Source organism: Fukomys damarensis, unplaced genomic scaffold (assembly GCF_012274545.1).
Source record: "Fukomys damarensis isolate Sample0158 unplaced genomic scaffold, DMR_v1.0_HiC HiC_scaffold_37, whole genome shotgun sequence".
Lineage (NCBI taxonomy): Eukaryota > Metazoa > Chordata > Mammalia > Rodentia > Bathyergidae > Fukomys > Fukomys damarensis.
Genome location: NW_022900949.1, coordinates 38,275,881 through 38,295,886, shown reverse-complemented (window position 1 = coordinate 38,295,886; position 20,006 = coordinate 38,275,881). Strand labels below are relative to the sequence as shown.

Here is a 20,006-nt window from a genome sequence, read left to right as displayed (position 1 = left end):
ACAAAACAACGTGGGAGTCCATCAACTGACAAACAGATAAATAAAACATGGTACATGTATAACAATAGAATACTATTCAGCCATTAAAAACCACTGAAACCTTACTATTTGCAACAACATGGATGGAACTGGGTGATATTATGTTAAGTAAAATAAGCCAGGCTGAAAAAAAACCAAACAAAAAAAGTACCACATGATTTTATTCATATGTAGAATTAAAATAAAAACACTGATCTACATGTCTTAAGCTAGAGTGAATGATTAAAAATAGAATCATACCAAAGAACATCACAGTAAAGTCATGAAAACCAAAGACAAAGATGCGATCTTTAAATCAGCCAGAAGAGGCCAGGGATTTAGCTCAGTGGTTTGGTGGCCTGCCTTGCAAGTGCAAGGACCCAAGTTCAATCTCTGGTACCAAAAAAACAAATAAATCAGCCACAAGATAAAAGATAAATTTTTCTCAAAGGAGCAATATATGATTTCCCAGCATAAATAATAGAGTACAGAAACAATAACATGGCATCCTTAAAGTGCTGTTAAGTTCTGTGTGATGTAAAATTATTCTTCAAAAATGAAGAATTAGAGACATTTCAGACACATAAAAAATTAGAGAATTTGTCTTCATTAAATCTACATTTGAAAAAAGGGAATCCTACAGCAAAGATAATTAACTAAGACAGAAACATGGAAGTGCAAGAAGTAATGAAATCAGTGTAAGGATAATACATCCTCGCAGATAAATAAAAATTAACATTGACTATAAATAATAGCAATAATAATATTTTGTGGCATTAAATATATATATAAAATAAAATGTAAACGACAACAATACAGCCTTTCGGCCGGAACCGGCACCTTCCAGTAATTTGCCACAATGACGAGCACAAAGGGAAAGAGGTGGGGAAGCCGGTATACGTTCTCTAGGCCTTTTAGGAAACATGGGGCTGCTCCTTTGGCCACATTCACGCGAGTCTACTAAAAGGGTGCTATTGTAGACATCAAGGGAGTGGGTACTGTTGGGAAAGGAATCCCACACAAATGTTACCATGGCAAGGCTGGAAGAGTCTGCAGTGTTACCCCGCGTGCTGCTGGCATTGTTGTAAACAAGTTAAGGGCGAGATTCTTGCCAAGAGGATTAATGTGCGTACTGAGCACACTAAACACCCAAAGAGTAGTGACAGCTTCCTGAAACGGGTCAAGGAAAATGATCAGAAAAAGAAGGACGCCAAAGAGAAAGGGACCTGGGTTCAGGTGAAGCGCCAGCCTGCCCCGCCCAGAGAAGCGCACTTCGTGAGAACCGACGGGAAGGAGGCTGAGTTGTCGGAACCTGTTCCCTATGAACTCACGGCATAAGCTGGGGGCGTAGCTCTGCCATGCAGCTCCCAGTTAGCGGCCGAGTTCCCTAAGCCCGACTTAAAAAATAAAAAATCATCCTGTGTTGTAAGGATAGTTTCCTAATTGAGCAGGTGTGTGGTGCCTTTACCTCGGAGAAACAGGATCTGGAGCAGATTCTCATTATACCCGGTTAATTGCGCCAGGTCTTTACTTTTCAGTGTTCTCGCTTATTATGAGGTATTGCGCAGATGTGTACCCAAATGGCCACATATCTATGAAATATTTACATTGGCTTGAAAATCCTCTAAGGATTATCATCTTGGGGCAAGATGTATAAAAATATTTTATTAAAAAAATTTCCCCATTGTTTACTGGTACATTTAAAGCAAACAATACAGTTATCACTGGGATCTTGTACCTTTATATAATGCGTCTTGGTTCTTATTTTTTCCCCAGACCCCTGCCCTCCCTTCACCCCCTTCACCCTTCCCTATTTACAAAGACTTTGTGTCCATTTTTTCCTTTTTTCACATTTTTTTCTTTTCCCTTCCTTTTTTCCCCTCCCCTCCCCTTCCCGCTTCCCCTTTACGCATTTTCTTCCTATTTCACACTGTCAATTAGTGCCATTTGAACCTTATTTACACTTAGATTTAAGATGTACCAAAATAAATGGAAGTTAGTATATGGGATTTCAGTTAAATATATTATTTAAAGCACCCTAAGAAAAAGAGGGTAAAATGTTTCAACATTGTAATATTGTCTGGGAAAGAGAAAAAGTACCACATTTTAATAAGACAAGGAGATATATTTTAATTTTATGACCATTTCAAAAGATATAAATACAGGGCTGGGAATGTAGCCCAGTGGTAGAGTGCTTAACTATAATGTGCAAGGTGTTGGGTTTGTTAGCCGGAGCAGAAAACAAACTCAATATATATAACTAAAACACTTTTGGTCTTGAGAGATGGAGTCATAAAAAGTACTAGATTGATCCGGGAGAGGGCAATGAAAGAGATAGGAAAGTATAACAAGAAGAACAAATAAAAACTAATGAAAATAGGTATGAAATAGTTTCTCTGGTGTGAAAAACTATAATGGTACATAAGATCCTAATGATATAACTGACAATGTGAAATAGGAAAAAAAGGGATAAATGTATAGGGGAAATGAAATAAGGGAAAAGGGAAAAAATGAGAAAATGAAAAAAATGGAAATGAAGTATTTGTAAATAGGGAAGGGATGAGGGGGTGAAAGGAGGGCAGGGATAAGGGGAAAAAATGAGAACCAAGACTTGTCATGTAGAGGTACAAGACAATGATGAATGTAACTGTACTGTATACCTAAAATGTACCAATAAACTCAATGAGGAAAAAAAAAAGAAAATAGGTATGAGCCCAATACACTAGTGATTGAATGGTTTTTGATGGACTAGACTTTGATTAAAAAAGAAAAATTTTTGAATAAAGAAGAATCTCTTTCTTAATCTTCAATGTCAATTAAATTGTTTCTAGTCTGAAATAAAAATAATATGTCTTTATCATAGATCTTGGTAAAATATTAGTGCTCTCTATGATCAAAATTGATTGTAATGGTAAATATGTTAATGAAGTGAGATTTTACATATATTTTTGAAATTTTTCAAAAATGTTTTCATACAGCTGAACCCTGTCAAATACTAATACTGTATGAGTTCGTGAGATCCTGACTTTAATTGAGCACATCCATCACCCAGAAGGCATTCACAGCATTCTATTAGATTCTTTTCTTGATCTTTGCCTCTTGGCATTCCATTGTATATTAATCACTTCCTATTTCAGGCTAGTGGAACGCTCCTCAATTGCATTAAGTAATTGATTTTTGCATGTTAAATGAATTTTGAACTATGAAAACTTCCTTTATACTTACATTAAGGTCTGAAAAACACGGCTGGAACTGCAGCTTGGTCTTAGAAATTATGTTTGATGAAAATTTGTGTGAGTATGGAGACTTTGCTTCTTTTAATGTCTGGCAGCATAAGAAATGTTCAAAGCATTCTAAGCTCAACCATGAAAAATATCTTGGTTACATTAAGAACTTCTATTTTCCTTTATTGAGGTGGCCAATTTTTAGTGATAGCACCTAAATGGAATCTTGCATTAAATGTACAAAAAGTAATACCAGTCTAAAATTCAAATAGCTTTTGTATTAAACTATCTTTATTTACACCACAATATATTGAGTGGCTCTATAAAACACTTTCCCTACATGTTGTTATAGTTAATGTTCACAGGTCTATAGTCTTTAGAGTTGACTACCTTCCCCTTTGTTCTCCTAAGTTCACCAATTTTCTTTCTAGCCTCCACTGACATCCAGTTGGGAAATTTTATTAAGGATTTTGGCAATCAAAATGGACTGGAGAGCATTAATCTTGTGATACAAAACGTTGCGTTACTAGTTTTCATTACCTCATCACCTTGAAACTATGCTGAAAGAAAAATTCGAGATTGTTAACATAGCTATTCACATGCCTTTTGCTAAGAATTAAGATTCATTTGAGCTTCCCTAAACTTCAGCTTCCACATTTGTAAGATAGGGCTGATGATGCTTATGTCAAGCTCCTAACAAGAAAAGAAATTATTTAGAGACATGATCTGCTTTGGCCATTGCAGGCCTTCAATAAACTTTACTTCTTAGACTTTAAGTCATTCAAATGTAGCGTGAAACACTGCTTTTATAATTTCACATACATATATTCCTTTTCTCTTGGAACATCTGCAAGTATTTGCTGTTCATGTGTCACTTTACTTTCATCCTGCCCTAGGAAAATTCTTGATTGTTAGAAATAAATCATCATAAAGTGTAATACATTTCCATAGAGACACACAAATATGTATATATGTGTGTGTGTGTGTGTGTGTGTATATATATATATATGAATATATATACACATATACACACACATATGTATAATTATAACATGTCATGCATATATTTAAAACAGTTTTCCTCTACTGTTTTATTATATCTATAAATATGTTGCCTTTTCACTGATTAAACATTCTAGTGAGAAAATTAGGGGGGAGGATGAAGAAACTATCAGCCAGCGTTCCTTGAGGCATATCATTCACAGCCCATAGAGACAAATCAAGATTGTTTGTGGAACAGCACAGCCTGTAACTGGCCATTAGCAAACCAATGCTTTTCAACCCAGAAGGCTCACTTTGTGGGGAGCAGGGTGCAAGGACTGCTGCAATCTGACATTTCCAAAGGTCTTGGTAGGAACACCCTAAGGAGCAATATTTTCTTTGGTGACATCTTGTTAACTCACAAACCACAAAGTTTTATGCTTAAAATGTGGTTGTGAATTTAAGCAGAGACCTGTAAATGAGTAGTTTAGGGTCTTAAAGCCATATATTTAGCCAAATGAAGGTGGGGCCTCCTGATGTTTCTCTTCAGAGGCCAAAACTTTGAAGAGCGGAGGGTTGGACCACTGTTAGGCATTTCTTACAAGCATGTCAAGGCTTCTCTCCTCTTATTTTCTTCCCCCGAATATTATTTTCCTAGGTTAGTGAAATAGAAGTCACCTTTTATATTTGTCACCTCTGAATGTGGTGCTTGTTTGAATTTCTCCAGGGATTCACATATTTCCACCCTTGAGCTATTCTAAAGAGCAACCACAGGTCCAGAAATAAGCAAAGCAAACAAAAGCAAAATAAGTTAATGTGATGCCATTTGGATTGGAGGTAGTAAAGTTACTGGTAAAACAATGTTTGGCTCTGCAAATATATTTCCCTCAGTCTTTAAAATGCAAATATAATTAGACATTTTTACTTGACTTTATTTTGGCGTCCTCTGAATGTCAGTGAGAGGTCAGGAAGAGAGATTGCAGGAGGGTACTGGAGTGCTAGGTCGGTGGGCCCCGGTCTGGTAATCCTTAAAAAGAAGACACCACCAGTGTTTCTCTCATTTAGGTTCCCCAGTTGCTCATCGCATCGCTTATTCTTTCTGAGTGCCCAAAGTCTCCAGAGCTTCTTGTTATCTGATAAAGAGTGAGTCATTTATCTAAAGAGCATCTGCTAGGAATAGGCTCCCAGAGTTCTAGACTCCAGGGATATAAAAGGAAATGAAGGGTACCATCTGAAACTTACAATCTAGTAAAGAAATACATATATAAATACATATTCAAAAAGTTACATCACAAAACAAATGCTTGAGTTGAGAAAAGGTGGCTGGTGGGAACCATGTTGTACAGGAACGGTGACCTTGGATATGGTCAGTTTAGTGGATATGGAAACTAACCCTTCTTAAGCTGTGTAAAATGAAAAGGAAAGCAAAATAAAAGAAACTAGAGAGATACAAGGAAACGAGGATGTCTGAGGTAGCCTCTTGTCCTCTCCACATGGCACCTTTGCTCTTGCCTGTCCTATTCTCTGTCTACAAAGTCCTTCTCCCTGCCAAGCTTTTTGCTTTGTTTTTTACTCTTCTTTAACTTCATTTTGATGCACTTTTTAAAAATCAAGAGCCTAACTTCAATCCCAGCACTGGAAATGGTCCTAAGAGAGACTCATGAGTTGTAGTGGCATCAATCCGAGCTAGTCTGTTACTTTTTCCGGAAGCACTCAGAAGCCCAGACATAAAACTAGAGAAGTCAGATAGTCAAACACTGGATGTTGGATTAGCCAGAGGTTGAGTAAGTGTGGTAAAAACAAATGGAAGCATGGCTGTTAAAAGTATGGAAAGAAAGAATTTAAATTAATGATTAAGATCAAAACTGTATTAGGAAGCTCAAAGGGACAAAAATGGGAAGAAAATCCAGAAACCTCATTGGAAATATCAAGTCAGTAAATGATTTTTAAATTTTCCTGCCAGAGATTTAGCTCAGTGATTCCACCACCTGCCTTGCAAGCACAAGGACCCGAGTTTGATCCCCAGTACCCCCAAAAATTTTTTTTAAAAATTCTGTTTACTCTAGATTTCCCCTTAATTATTTTACACTGAAAGAGTCACTGGAGGAAATTTATATGTGCCAAGGAATTTCCCAGGAAAATCATCTGAGTTGGAGACAGTGGAGGGGGGGCAAGGAATTAGCATCATAGCAACTCTAGTGATCATGTGGGATTGGAAGGGTTTATTCTATGTTAGGAGCTATAAAGAAACACTACCCAGTGGTGAGTTGTGCTAAAAGAACTGTTACAGGAGGCAGTTGTCCAGTTGGACTGGCTATTAATTTAACAATGGTCAGCCAATGACACTAAGCTTGAATCTAGTGGGTAGAAAAGAACTTTAAATAATTACATCCTCTCTGATCTGAAATAAAATAACTGAACAGCCAATACAGATGGAGATGTCAATTCTGAGCATCAATGTCTAGAGCCACTGAGGGAATTTGCTCCTTAATTTTATAGGAATATGGTCATTTTGAGCAAGCATTAGTGGACTATGGATATGAGCACTTTCTCTATCACAACAGTTACACACACCTCTGACATCTGCTTACTCTTCTGGGTCTTTCAGCTCCACTGATGATCAGGAGTGCCAATGCAATCTTCTTAAAATGGAAGAACCAGGTGCTTCAAGAGCTGCCCAGGATAGTAGCTGTGGATGCATAAGCAGCAGGAAGAGAAGGCAAGATCCAAGGCAAAAGAGTGTTGATAATGCTGATCCCTCCAAAACTGGTGGTGAAGTGAAAGACACCAAGGCCAAGATCTTAAAGCAAAGATGTTGCTACATGGAAATTTAGTGAGTAGGAGTGCTCAGCAATGATTTCTGATTGAAAATTCCATCAGCCAGTTAATCGGTTAACTCAGCACTCTGGACACTCCTGTCCCTACTGGGACAGACATTCATTTAGGAGGCCATATGCTAACTGAGTTGTGGGCCTGGAAGCAACATTACTTCTGGATGTTGGTGTATTGTTCTTGCAGGGTTCCTCATCCTTGGCATATAGTTATATGTTATAAGAGTTATTGTTAAGATATAGCCTCATTTTTTTCAGACAGGAAAGTTTTGAGTCAGATTAATGAAATTGTGTGAAATGTTAGTTCAGATCCACAAATGGGTCCATTTTAAGCCAGAAGGTGATAGCACTGCCTTTATTGAGGCATTAAATGTTTCAAAGGTGGTTGTTAACTAAGTAAGAGAGCATCCGTATAAACACTATGTCAGGTAAACACTATGTCAGGTCCAAATGATGTGGAGTTGGGGCCATTATGCTAAACTGTGCCTTTTCAGAAAAAAAAATATAGTTAGAAATTTATATCCCAGAAGGAATAAAGGACACAATAACCTGTAATATTGAAAATCTACCACCAAACTAAATAGCCTATCAGAGATGACTATGTGTACTTTGGTCCTGGAGATAAGCTAATATCTATGGAAGATTTAAGAACTGGATTTCAAATGTAAACGAGGAAGAAAACTAAAATTAATGGCTTATGCTGTTATAGATTGAATATGATTTGTCTCCTCCCAAAACTATGTTGGAATGTATTCCTCAATGTGAGGTAAAAGGGTGGAAACTTTAACTATGGTGTTTAGAGGGGACCTTCAGGAGGTGACTAGGATTACATAGTCATCAGGTTGAAGTCCTCACAATTGCATAGTGGTGGCTTGATAAGAAGAGGGGAAGAGACCAGAAGACACACACACACACACACACACACACTTCCTGTTATTTGGTATGGCTTTTTAAAAATTTTGTTCATTTTTGTAAATCCAGAATATACAAACAGGATGTTATTTTTTAATAAATCATGGTTAGAAATGAACTGTCACTATCCAATAAACCATATTCATTTGACTCTTCTTTAGGTTGAATAGTTCCCTATTAGATAGTGCAGTTATTATTTTCCCACTTATTTGTAAATCTTTTTAAGATTTCAGTGAAATTTCTTAGCTTTTATTTACTGAATAATTTCAATCGGAAAGCTTTATTTCAAAATACTTTCTACAAATTACTGCATTTTTCTAAGTCTTCTTCTTAATTTTGTTGCTCTAAAATGCAATGGGATTCTTTGAAATTTGAAAGTGACATCAATGTTTTCAAGATGTAAGCATAAAGCCTGTAAGATAGAAATGTTCGCCCTCCCCCATGCTTCACAGGGGCTGTATGAATATCCCGTGTGAATTTTCTTCATAGTAAGGAAGAGAAATCTCTTAGACTTCACATGACAGGAGAGAGGGAGAGCCTTAGGCAATCAATACACTTGTAAAATGAATGAAACTTCAATTATATTGTAAGATTCCATCTTTTCTGGCAATGTGAATATGTCTGAAGAGAACTTCAACTTTTCTTTTAAGTTGGTCTCCCAGTTTATAAAGGGTAGGCACAGAGAGACAGAGAGACACAGAGACAGAGACAGAGATGGATGGATACAGGATAGCAGACCTCCTTAAACAGCACAGACTCAATCTGGAAAGAATGAAGAAATCTCCGTCCCCCATGATGTACCCAGAAAACAAATACCATGTGTAAGAAGGACAACTTTCACATAAACAGCATTGCAAAGGCCTGGCAAAGCAACGACTATATCTAGATAAAGAATACTCTCTGTACTCAGAAGTTCTAGGAGAGTCATATATCAAATAACATACAAATAATTTCATAAGTTAAAAGTCACTATGAATTACAAGTTCTTTTAACTAAGTTTTATATGTTCTACAAAACTTAATACGTGTGGCACCTTTCTATTATTAACCATTACGTTGTTTTATTTCTTTAAAATACACATTAATCAAGATCAGTATATTACTCAGACCTTCTGATCTCAAATATGACTGAATGAAATTATTATAAACTTCCAATAACAGGCATTCTTCTATATAAACATGATTTTTTAGTTTAAAATGATGCAATTAAGTCACCTCTTTTAAATACATACATTTTCATGTTTGTGGAAAAATAAGTATATATTTATTTCAAGAATAAGTTCCATAACAAACAATTGCAGCATTTATTCAATAAGGAATACTAAAATAATACCAATTAACAAATAATTTCAACTATACATGTTACAATTATTATGTACATATTTCAGCAATTAATCATGTAAATACTCCAAAATGCCCAGAAATAGGATATTTATGGAACATTTTTTTAAAGCATGTCTTGGAAAACCAACCAAAACAAATGCTAAATTAACTAAACAAAATGTGTATATTCATTCATATTTGACCTTACAGGTCAAAGCAAAATTTAAGGAAATACAGCAGAAATTAAAGTTTCAAACATTTCTGAAATGTGAGGTTAACACTTAAGTCAAAACACTCATCTGCCACATAAGGATAGCTTGAGGTGCTTCCAATGCTGAAGTAAATTTCTGAATGTTGAAAGTGACAAGAATGGAAACAGACTCCTTGAGCACTGACCTCTAGTTTACAGTGGAGGCAGAAGATGGAGGTCTGCCGAGGAGTTTGTCTATCTCTCCCATATTTATATCCATCATATATTTTATGTAATCCATAAGAAAGAAGCAAAGGACAAAGACTGTTCTTAAAAGAAGTTGTAAGTGCCAACCTCAAAATCCCGTGGTGTCAGCAGTGTTACTGCTGTTTCTATGTTTATGACTAATTACTAGTAGAACAACTCCCAAAAGGAAAGAGATTGATCCAACAGTGATGTATACAATCCTCCAAAATGGACTTTTTCCCCTCATCCGTGAAACAGTGCTCAAGATCATCCAGTCTTTTTCCATCAAAAGAATGTACAAGGTAATTGTGTGTGATATTCAAATGGTATGACCTAGCTGGTAATGTTGGATGTCAATCGTTTTTCCAGTCTATAACTTGATATAACATTAGAAGAGTAGGCAGTGCTGCTATGCACATCCAAACAAATCCTCATTTCTGAAGCCATTCTTACGGTCTTCAGAAGCCAGCCCGCCAGTTTACTGGCTTTGCTGTTTCTTTCAATTGTTCTTCCAGAGTTTTAGCTCCAGAAGGATTTCTGAATTTCACATGTTTATCTGTCCACCAAGCAATACCTTTATTTTTCAAAGGAGTAGGATCAGATTCATTGCAGACCAGAAATAATTCCAATGTATCATTAAACATGCTGCTGGCAATAGCTCCACAAGAAGCAACGGGTAGATCTTCATTTCTTCCTCACTTCCTTACTGAGACTAAGCAAAGCACTAGCATCTCCGTTGAGCTACAATCTTAACATCTCACATAAGGATGATGAAGTTGATAAAAATTAGACATGCCATAATACATAAACACATTGCCCTCAAATGCTTTTTCCGGTGGGAAGTTAATTGTGCAAACCCAAGGTGTCACAACGGGTGACAAACATTTATTGCAGAGCAGTAGGCTCTGGTCTTTTATTTTTTAGCTTCATTTTAATTTGTTGTATAAGGATGACATCACATTAATGCATCATGCACATTTAATTTAAGCAGTTTGATTTTTGCTTCTCCCTTTTCCTGCCACTCGCACTCATAACTTGTGCCCCTCAAAGTTCTCTCCTTCATAACGGTTTACTATCTGTTCTCCCACTTCTTTTCTGTATGATCATAGAGTCATACGTGGACATTTATGCACTATAGGGTGCATATGTTTCATTTACCAAAATTATTTTGCAATGCATACCTATATAACCACACATCTTATATACAGAGTCTGCCAAAAAGATGTATACACGTTTCAGCAGTCTGCCTATTAATAAATGTCTAGCAGCTAATGGCCCACCTTTCTGAGCACCTCTTGTAATTGTAGAGGCCAAAGGCAACTTGTATTAATCTCATGATGTCTCAATAAATTTAGTTTAAAATATTTCTACAGGTTTTCTTCTTTTATTGAGTTTATTGGTACATTTCAGGTATACAGTACAGTTACATTCATTATTGGGATCTTATACCTTTACGTGACAGGTCTTGGTTCTCATTTTTTCCCCTTGTCCCTGCCCTCCCTTTACCCCCTCCTCCCCTCCCTATTTACAAACACTTTATTTCCATTTTTTCATTTTCTCCTATTTTTTTCTTTTCCCTTATTACCTTTCCCCTACCCTTTACAAGTTTTTCTTTTCCTGAATTATACATTTTGTGAAAGACTGTTTTATTCAATAATAAATATCTATTAGATATTACTTCAACTGTTTAAATCTGATTTCTTCTTTTAATAAATATCACAGTGTGAATGTAGAATAATTTGTACCATCATTCTCCAATTGATGGTCTTTATTTTTTTTTCTGCTGCTAATAAGAACTTATATCATTCTTATTCTTTATTTAATTTTTCAACTTCAGTTTTATATTTTTATATTGTGTAAGAAAAATTTTATTTTTATTTTATTTTAAAATTTATTTTTTCTAAAATATGTGGTTAGTTGTCTTAGAACATTTATTAAAACCACACTTTTCTTACAGAATTAAATTACCACCTTTAGCACACATTAGATTTTTATATGTATACTGGAATCTATATCTGAAATATTTATTCTATTTTACCAACATGAATATTATAGTTTTATAGCATATCCAGGTCTCTGGTAAGATTAATACTTTTTCACTTTGTTCTTTTTAAACATTTTCCTGACCATTCTCAAGGCTTATCTTAATTGCCCTCTCCCACTACATATAATCTGCAAAACCATTTAAAATCTAAATTAAATTTCATAAAATCATATCTAGGAATATTACCAGCAATAAAGACATGTATTAGATCATAATAGGTTTGTTTACCAACAAGACAAAACAATTTTAAATATTATGCATCTAATAGTAGAGCTTCAAAATATAAGAAGCAAAAAACTGAGAGAAGAAAGAAATATAAAATTCACCAAATATAGACGGAGCCTTTCATACTTTGGTCTTTAAACCACTAGAACAAGCAGTAGAAATATATGTGCTCCAGGCTACCATTTATGTAAATGTGTAAATAGTGAATGTACTGCTTACACAGACACTCACTTGGGGAACTAAATTCTGTCTTCTCATTCTTCCAAACATCCCCTTTCTCCATAAGAAATTCTAAGTGAAGTGTTTAAAAAGTTAATGGTTTACAAAACTGATTGTAATACTATGTAATACAGTGGAACAAAATTATGAGTAATGTCTTTGAGTCTCCTCTCCTTTTTTTTTTTTTTTTGCATATTCTTTCTCTTGACTTTGCAAGAGCATTTAGTGTTGAGTCAAGGATGCTGGATGTCCCAAAAGAATATCTTGCCTTCCTTCTCCACACACTATAAATAGCACAAGCATTGGCCATGGTCATAGTATCCCACCCCAAGCTATAATTGGACTTCAGCCCTGTGTACAGGGGCCACCCCAGTGATGAGAATGAGCTTGCCCTCTATAGCAATTGCATGCTTGGTTTTTCTTCTGAGGAGACTCAAGTGAAGGACACAATTAGTGTCAACAATGATGGGGTGTGTTTATTTTTTCATGGTGTGAACACCCAAGTTCTGGGACAAGCTCTAAGGTCAGTGTTCAAGAGGCCACCCAATGGTTTCATTTTTTGTGTTTTGCAGTCTTTGTTTTAGAAGAATAAGCTCTAAAAATGTTAGAGTCATGACTTGCTTGATATGTGACCTGTCACCAGGGGGTAAAAGGCAGTTGATGCATAAAATGGATAAAATGCTTGAAGCATTCCAATTTCTCATGTTGGACAGATTACCAGAAGTGAAATGCTATGAATAGATTCAAATGTAACTTGAAATTTGCAGAATCCAATCAGCTATTCTATTATTGAGTTGTACACATCAACACGTAATAAATAAATAAATAAATAAAAACAAAGAAGGCAAAAACTGAGAAGGTCTTTAGCCAGAGGATGGAAAAATGATTACATATCTTAGGAGTCAAAGAAACTTTACTTAAATTTCAGTTAAATGTGGTTACTACATGAAGGTTATAAGCTTTAATTTTATTTAACATTTTGGACTAAAATAAAATGATTTGATGGAATAGGTACTATAGCAACTATAAAACAGTTCACCATCTCTCATCAGTATGAAAAAATGACTGGTGGCAACCTGGTTGATGGTGATAGTCAGACAAAATTTCAGCATGCTGAAGAGGAAGGCAAAGAAGATTTTCTCAGGAAAAACACCACTCAAAATTAATAGAAATCTAGAGTTACCTATTCAGTAACTTTAAATGTAAATTTAAATTATGAACTTGGGAAATTTCAATATTAAATTTAGAAATTATAAATATAAAAAATCTGTATTTCTCATGTTCTACAATAGGAATTCTTTTAAGTTTTGTCACTTCAAAATTGTGCTATTTCAGGTTATTAGGTCCATACAAATTTAAAAGCATTTCCTTACCCTAATAGGTTAGTGTTGTGTCTATTATAAAGTACACTTCTCAGCCTCTATGAATGTTTTTTAACTTAAATTCTACTTTGTCTGATACTAGTATTGCTAATTCATATTTCCTTAGGTTAGTGTGTCATTGTAAAAGTTTTCCAACCATTTCCTTCCAATGTTTTGGTATCCTTCTTTTAAGTATGACCCTTGTAAATCTTACACTTTTCCGCTCATTATTTGGTTTCATTTTGAGCTGATTATTCAATTATTCACTTTCTTTCCTCTGATCCATTTGCTTTTGGAATGCCAAAAATTTTTTAATCTTATTGACAGATCTTGGTTCTCATTTTTTCCCCATACCCCTGCCCTCCCTTCACCCCCGTCACCTTCCCCTATTTACAGACTTTGTTTCTGTTTTTTTTCCTTTTCTCATATTTTTTCTTGTCCCTTAGCTCCTTTCCCCTACCCTTCCCACTTCCCCTACATCTTTAGCCCTTTTCTTCCTATTTCACATTATCATGTATCCAGTTTTAACTAGTTATACAATTTACACTTTTAGTTTTTCACACCAGAGAAACTACTTGATATTAAAACTTGTGTGTCTTATTTATTTCACATAAGAGTATGGCCTCAATATGCATCCATTTTCCTATGAATGGCTCTAGTTTCTCATTCTTTATGGCTGAGTAGTACTCCATTTTACAGAAAACCACATCTTCTTTATCCAGTCTCCAACTGAAGGGCATTTGGGCTGTTTCCAAGTTTTAGCTATTACAAACTGTGCCACTATAAACATGGGTGTGCATATATCACTGTGGTATGATTCTTTTAATTCTTTTGGAAATTTACCCAGCAGATCAAATGGAACCTCTAATCTTAGTTCTTTGAGGTGTCTCCACATTGATTTCCACAGTGGTTGCACCAGTCTGCACTCCCACCAACAATGGAGAAGTGTTCCTTTTTCTCCACAGCCCCGCCAGCATTTGTTATTGGTTAATTTCTTGATAATTTCTCTCTCAGTGAGTTTGTTATTTGTGTACAAGAAGGCTATTCATTTTTGAGTGTTGACCTTATATCCAGATACTCTGGTGAATGTGTCAATTAAGTCTAGAAGTCTTTTGGCAGAATTTTTTGGGTCTTCTATGTAGAGTATCAGATCATCAGCAAATAATGACAGCTTAGCTTCTTCCTTTCCTATCATTATTGCTTTTGTTTCTTTCTCATGTCTAAGTGCTTTGGATAATGTTTTCAGAATTATATGGAACAGGAGTGGTGATAATGGGCATCCTTGTCATGTTCCTGATTTTAACGTGAAGGTTTTCAGTTTTTGGCCATTTAATATGATGTTGGCTCTTGGTTTTTCATAGACAGTCCTTATCAAGTTGAGATAAAGACCATCTATTCCAATTTTCTGCAGGTTTTTTTGTCGTGAATGGGTGTTGAATTTTGTCAAATGCTTTTTCTGCATCTATTGAGATGACTGCATGGTTTTTGTCCCTGACTTTGTTAAACAGTGTATTACATTTATTGATTTACATATGTTGAACCATCCTTGCATCCCTGGGATAAATCCAACTTGGTCAGGGTGTATCTAATCTTCTTGATGACCCTCTGTATTCTGTTTGCCAGTATCTTATTGAGAATTTTTGTATCTGTGTTCATTAAGGAGATTGGCCTGTAGTTCTCTTTTTTGGTTGGGTCTTCCCTGGTTTGGGAATCAAAGCAACACTTGCTTCCAGGAATGAATTTGGAAGTATTGCTTCCCTTTCAATTTCACTGAAAAGTTTAAAGAGTATTGGCAATAGTTTTTCTCTAAATGTCTTGCAGAATTCAGTGGTGAAGCCATTAGGACTTGGGTTTTTCTTTGCTGGTAAATGGAATGCCAAATTTTGGTACATTCTATCCACTGTTGTCTGTCATATTTTATTTTCCTTCCCTTTTTAATAGGCATAAAGAAAAAGGTCCAAAGATCATCACACAGACCTCATTATAGTTTATTATTAATAGCTGTGGTGCCTCTGTATGAGTTATTTCATACATTCCATGCTTTGACTATTGTCCCCTAAATTTCAAGTTCATTTGCTCCAATAGTTTAATCTCAGAAATCATTTAAATTCACTTTTAAATACTTACTCCTTATACTCTTTAAATTCCTTGGTCTGTCATTATATTACTGTACATACAGCAAAACCTTGGATTGCAAGTAACTCGTTCTACAAGTATTCTGCAAAATGAGCAAACTTTCTAACAAATTTTAAGTTGATAAACAAGTGGTGTCTTACCACATGCGTAGTACATGATGCCAAATATCACATGATTACAACTGAGCCATTGATTCTCCACTAATGGCTCCCCCCTCCCTCTCCCTCTCCCCCTCCTCCCCCTCTCTTCTCTCTTCCTCCCCCCACTTCTTTCTCTGCAGGATTGTGATCGATCATCTTCCAACAACAAGAAGTTATGGAGGAGGTCTCATCTGCAGAGGATGACGAGAAAAAGGCAGAGGAATCCCTCGCTTCAAATGAGGTTAGGGAGATGTGTAGAAAGCAGAAAACAGAGCAGAGCTGTGTAGAAATCACTAACAGAATAAGGTTGTAGCAATGCAAGCGATGAATCTATTCAAGGATAATGCAATGTCACATTTCCACAAAATCCTCAAAAGGAGGCAAAAGCAGGTGCCATAGCAGGTTGGGTAAGTTTCTTGTTAAAGTTACACAAAAATAAAAAGATTCCATTGAGACCATAGATAGCAGGGACAGTGAAAGTTGTCCTTCACAATAACCCTCCTCTCTCTTGTCTCCCTCACAACAGTCACAAAGGTTTCAAAGGTAAATGCAGGCTAATTTGTTCATTTTTCTTTATATTTTGTATTTTCTTTATTATTTTGTATTATATTACAATGTTGTAATAATTTTATATGAATATTTTGGGGTTATGGAATGAATTGAGTTTCCATTATTTCTTGTGGGGAAATATGCTGTGATATATATGGGCTTTTGATTACAAGAAAGTCTCCAGAATAAATTGTTTGCAAACCAAGGTTTTGTTATCCTTGCTCCTCTCTTATCTGATTAAACTTGCTATGAGAAACCCCAACTACGAATACAGTTCCCTTGCTGCTTTTCTGTCCCTGGATTTCCTCAACTAAGTGTAGCTGGAGATGTTCTGATCTTGCTCTATAAATCTGAAGGATCCTGCTAAAAGGGCTGCTTTACAGTTGTACTATACACCTCTCTCTCTCTCCCTCTCTCTCTCTCTCTCTCTCTCCTGGTATGTATTCTTCCCTCCTTGATCCACATGTCCAGCTGATGACTTCCTTTGTTGGTTTACTGAGATACAAATTGAAGAACTGCAAAAGAAGTAGCAAAGACTTGCAGCCCCACAGCAGCCTGTATACAAGTGCCCCTGTGCCCTTCCTGCTCCTATGTTACTGTCATTAAAGATGGTTCCTGTCTGATGCACACAGGGACCTAGCTGTGCAAGATACCTCTTCAGCAATCTGCATTTGTGTCCTTATTTTAAGATGTCCCACCCACGGATCATTCCTAAAAATATAGAAACAGGCAGTTTCCCCCCACCACTCAAAAAAAAAACCCTCAATGTGAGCTCATACTAATATCATATAATCAACTAGTTATACATGAGGTTGGAGAATACACCAATGAATTTAAAAATGTGAGACAATGTTTGGAAAATATTTTCTAGTCCTATTACTCATGTTACAGACAAGGGCCTGCAATCTCCATCATAAGGCATTTTTACAGGTTAATAAGAAAATTATAAGCACATCATGGCACTGTTAAATGACAGGAACAAACAGTTCGGTGAAACATAAATTCTAACCTGAGTCTCAGCTATGTAAGCAGATTCTATCCCCCACCCCCTGGCATAAGAGAAGAGAAAATAAAAAATTTCATCCTCACATCTCATGTTGCACTACATTCAAAGTTGCTCATTGAGACTCTGGAGTGCTGGTTAGGAGGAGCCTGTGTCTAAAGTCACCTTTTGATTGGGGATAGTTTGTGACATAAGAATTTTTCCAGGAGCTCTTGAAGAACCTCTCCTTGATATATGTACATTTTTTTGTATTTCTAAAACAGTTTATTTCCTTTATCTATAAGTTACAATTTGCTATATATGAATCTATCTTTCTTTGAGAAGTTTGTATCTATTACTACAATTTTTTTTTTTTTTGATACTGCAGATTGAACTGAATTCCTTGCTCTTGCGAGGCAGGTGGTGGAAACACTGAGTTAAATCCCAGCCCTACATTATTTTCTGACAGGTATTTTTGTTGTCAGGAGGACTGAGATGAAACTGACTTTTTTTCCTATATAAATTAGTTGATTGTTTTCACCTGAATATCCAAAATATCCCTTTATTTTTTAATTTAATATTTTTCAGGAATGATCATTTTACCCACTCTTTACTACTCATACTGTGCCTTGTTAATGCTTTAATCAAATTTCCTTTGACACAAAAAATATTTTATTAAATACATTTTTCTTGTCACTGCTTTCTTTCTTTGACAGCCATGACTATGTAAATTTTGAGGCTCTATTGCCCATTTTGCCTGTCTGGTATAGCTCTCTAATCCTTTTAAACCTTTTATTTTTGGATCAATTTCTCTACTTTTCTCATTTTGGTCTTTTATGTTGTAGAATCTATTGCCTTATTTTTCTATCCTTTTTTTTTCTTTCAGAATCTCTGTGAATATAGATTCAGTACTGGTTTTTCTAGAACTGTTTGCTAGCTTTGAAGCATCTTTACAGAAAGCCAGAAGCCAGGGCCTTGTTTCTCATGACCTAGAGGTTTATGAAAGTTTATTTAGCCTTTACAATTTCTTAAACAGAGAAGATAAGTAGTATTCTCCACCCAACTCTCCCCGTCAACAGTTCATATATCGTTTTCTTCCCTATGCTACAGACAAACACTGCTTCCTGGAAATACGGCTCTTCTGTGTGACATTTCATTCAGAATTACTAACTCTGGGGTTAAGTGAAGTAGATGGGGCCTCCAGGTTCCAGCTGTAGACCCACCTCTTGCAAACTACAGAGATGGTTTTTCCCCTGCAAACTACACATATAGTTTTCTAGCTGTAGCCCACCCTTGCAAACTACAGATAATGGTTTTTCTCCTCAAAAGTATTTATGTCAATTTTGTGAAGTATAAAATTTCAGTTTTCTTCTAGTATCTGTATCAGTTAGCTTTCTCACTGTGCTATCTAAGGTCAAAATACTTCTTTGTTATTTTCCACTTACCTTGTTTATGTATTTTTGGTAAATTGTTCGGCAGAGAAGGGAAAAATATGGATTTATATCAGTATACACAAACTGCACTATAATTTTCTTGAAACACACTGTAAAAGCCACAGTCCAACGAGGTATGGGTAAAACAGAGTTGATAGTCTATCACCATGTGCCACTACTCTACTAACACTAGACATAAAACCTTGAGCTAAGTAGATAATGTCTTATGTTCTAGTAATATAGATTTTAAAAAATAATAAGAGAACCTGAATAAAATAGCCAAAAGTTACAGTAAATGCACTGAAGGAAACAATATGCCAGCCACATGTTTGAATCTGACAGATGCTGCTGTTAAGCTCAGGTTCAACTGGTTTCTGCTTTTGTTTTTACTTTAGAAGTGTAGCTACAAGTGGCCTTTCAGACTTCAGGCAGCACTTGTCTTTATTTGGAAAACTTGGAAGTGTATGTTCTGGCCCTTTCCAGGGCTGGGTTTGTGGCTGGCCAGAGATCTAGGAGAAGGTTGGAGTAGCCCACAGTTTCTTTTCCATGGAAGGCCACAAAGTTAATGTTATCTTTTTCCTCATAGTTACTTATTTCTAACTTTAAAACAATTAAGACATGGAGTTTCTTAGTGGCCCCAAAATATAGTTCATTTAATAAAAGTAAAATGTAACAAGTCTTGAAATGAAGAGCTAGATATACTTCTGATCTTAATGAGTGTTAAATACCTTCTTGTTTGAGCAGAGGTTTTTTAAATGCAGTTTAATTGTTTTAAAGGCATCACAGATTTCCTGATATAAAATACAGTGATGGCTATATTGCCCTACAAATTAGACAAGTAGTCATATTTCAAAAGAAAATTACATATTAGAAATAATTTTAGAAAAAGCAAAGATATATGAAGAAAGCAAAGTAGGTATACTACAGAATGAAAAGATGTAAATTCTAAATTAATGAATCAGGCCGGCCTGCGCGACAACAGACCCAGGAAGGACCCAAGGACCCCAGAGGGGGTTTTTTTCAGCTGCCTGCCTACCTGCCTGTCTGCGATCACCCGGCGGCGTGCGCGTGAGCTCCCGGCCTGCGCGTGAGCTCCCGGCCTGCGCGACAACAGACCCAGGAAGGACCCAAGGACCCCAGAGGGGGGTTTTTTCAGCTGCCTGCCTACCTGCCTGGCTGCGATCCCCCGGCGG

General features: G+C 36.0%; 2 pseudogenes; one reads left to right on the top strand and one right to left on the bottom strand.

The window, feature by feature from the left end:
• Nucleotides 1-877: 877 nt before the first annotated feature.
• Nucleotides 878-1,410, top strand: LOC104850030 (annotated as a pseudogene).
• Nucleotides 1,411-9,833: 8,423 nt separating this feature from the next.
• The window catches only part of LOC104850037, a 24,395-nt pseudogene continuing 14,222 nt past the window's right edge, over nt 9,834-20,006 (bottom strand).